We start from the raw sequence: 2,500 nt of genomic DNA on the forward strand, positions 1-2,500 counted from the left end.
GGCCGCCCGGGAGTGTGTCCCGGGGGCCCGCGCGAACACGCAAGCGTCCGCTCAATCATTCTGCAAACAGGAGGAGGCTGAGCTCCCCTGCACAATACACCTCGAAACCCTCTCAGGTCCCGGCGGCGCGCAGCGCCGTCCCAAGTACTTGGTCGGGTTCGAGAGAGGCGCAATCGCCCGGAGTTAGGCGAGTAGACGCTTTCGGTGCGACCACCCGTGCTCCCAACTGAGCTTGCCGCTGCCGACAGAGGCCCGGGAGCGTGCTGTCGTGGCATTGCCGGCGGGAGACAACACGCGCCACCTACGGTGACCGGCAGCTCCAACGCCAGCGCCACAGAAGGACAAAAGCCCCACTTGGGTGCCGAAGCGAACTCTCCCAGCACAGCGCACGCGCCAACACATCCGCACAGCTGCGATACAAACCACCAGCGAGAACCGCTGGGGCGACCGAGCAGCAGACGGCGTCGCGGCGCCGAGCGCCGGGCGGCGGCGCATCCTCAACGCACACAGTCCTCAATCGGACCAGCACACTGAAGATGTCCACCGCGCTTCGCACCGGGCCCGCGAGGACCTACTTTGGCCGCACGGCGCCGCGCGCAGGGTGCGCCGGCGCGCAGCTGCGACGCCTGCCGCGTCCGTCGGCCGGCGCGCCTGCCACTGGCCGCCCCCACCAGCCGGCTGTAGCGCGTGCGCCCACGCACCGCGCGGCCAGCACGCCGGGAGGCGCCCCCTCACCGGCCGGGGACGGTCCCACCCAGCCACCGCCGCGTATCGCTTCACACCCAGATGCCGTTCAGTTTCGTCGGCATGGTGGGTATCGCTGGAACAACCGGTTCGTACCTCAACCTATCGTCGCCATCACCGATTCACCCCTAGCGAGAACAACCGCACCACAACAGGTTACCATTTGTTCATTTGCGTAACTTCACCAGAAAACGCAGGCGTCCATCGCCATTTGCAACTTCAACGATTATTGCATGCCTGTGTCAGGTGTCACGCCACACTACGTCTGCCCACATACACGCAACAAAATGTGCACGCCTAGACAATACGTGGAAGGTGGCCCCCGTACGTATGCGATGTCCATTGCTCGAACGACTGTCAACCGGCCTCTGTAGCATGTCGCAGATATGGAACGCGGTGCACCATGCCATCACGGTGTGTGAGGAGAGACGACTAGGTCCGAATACATCAACAGACAGCTCATGCTGATCGCCATCCACGGCGTCCGTTCCTCCCACACGTCTCTATGGCGTACCACACTGCAATCCAGCTCTCATAGGGAGACGACACGTAGCTGCGTGCACAATATTTGCACTGTATGGTCCGCCGTTTTTGGGCGCAGTCGTTGTACGGTCACACATGTGCCACGATGTATCATTCGGTACATAAGGACGAATGTGCAGTACAGATTGTGGTTTACGCGTACGACATTAGCGGACGGTTGACACAGGCCGCACCACAACGTAGCCTGAGTACGTCGCATGCGAAGGGCATTGAACATGCAAACTTCTCACCAACCAGCTTGCGAAGGCAGGGGGGCAAGGTGGGGACGTGGGGAGGGGGCGGCATGTACGTCCTGCTGCCATCCACATTACAGTGTACAGCAGGAGCATGTGGAAAGTCAGCAAGACTTGCAAGGTGTTTAACATGAAGCGATACACAGGGGAGCGGGCAGTGCGAGTAGCGAACTATATTGCGAGGGTTGCGGGTGGGCAACACTACACTAATTGAACGAGTCGTATAACAATTACAGAGCAGGTTTAGGCGACAACATGGGTTACGTTAGGGGACAACGTGGGTTACGTTAGGGGACAACGTGGGTTACTTTAGGGGACAACGTGGGTTAGGTTAAGGCACAACGTGGGTTAGGTTAAGGCACAACGTGGGTTAGGTTAAGGCACAACGTGGGTTAGGTTAAGGCACAACGTGGGTTAGGTTAAGGCACAACGTGGGTTAGGTTAAGGCACAACGTGGGTTAGGTTAAGGCACAACATGGGTTAGGTTAAGGCACAACATGGGTTAGGTTAAGGCACAACATGGGTTAGGTTAAGGCACAACATGGGTTAGGTTAAGGCACAACGTGGGTTAGGTTAAGGCACAACGTGGGTTAGGTTAAGGCACAACGTGGGTTAGGTTAAGGCACAACATGGGTTAGGTTAAGGCACAACATGGGTTAGGTTAAGGCACAACATGGGTTAGGTTAAGGCACAACATGGGTTAGGTTAAGGCACAACATGGGTTAGGTTAAGGCACAACATGGGTTAGGTTAAGGCACAACATGGGTTAGGTTAAGGCACAACGTGGGTTAGGTTAAGGCACAACGTGGGTTAGGTTAAGGCACAACGTGGGTTAGGTTAAGGCACAACATGGGTTAGGTTAAGGCACAACATGGGTTAGGTTAAGGCACAACATGGGTTAGGTTAAGGCACAACATGGGTTAGGTTAAGGCACAACATGGGTTAGGTTAAGGTACAACATGGGTTAGGTTAAGGTACAA

This window comes from Schistocerca piceifrons, unplaced genomic scaffold (assembly GCF_021461385.2).
Source record: "Schistocerca piceifrons isolate TAMUIC-IGC-003096 unplaced genomic scaffold, iqSchPice1.1 HiC_scaffold_697, whole genome shotgun sequence".
Lineage (NCBI taxonomy): Eukaryota > Metazoa > Arthropoda > Insecta > Orthoptera > Acrididae > Schistocerca > Schistocerca piceifrons.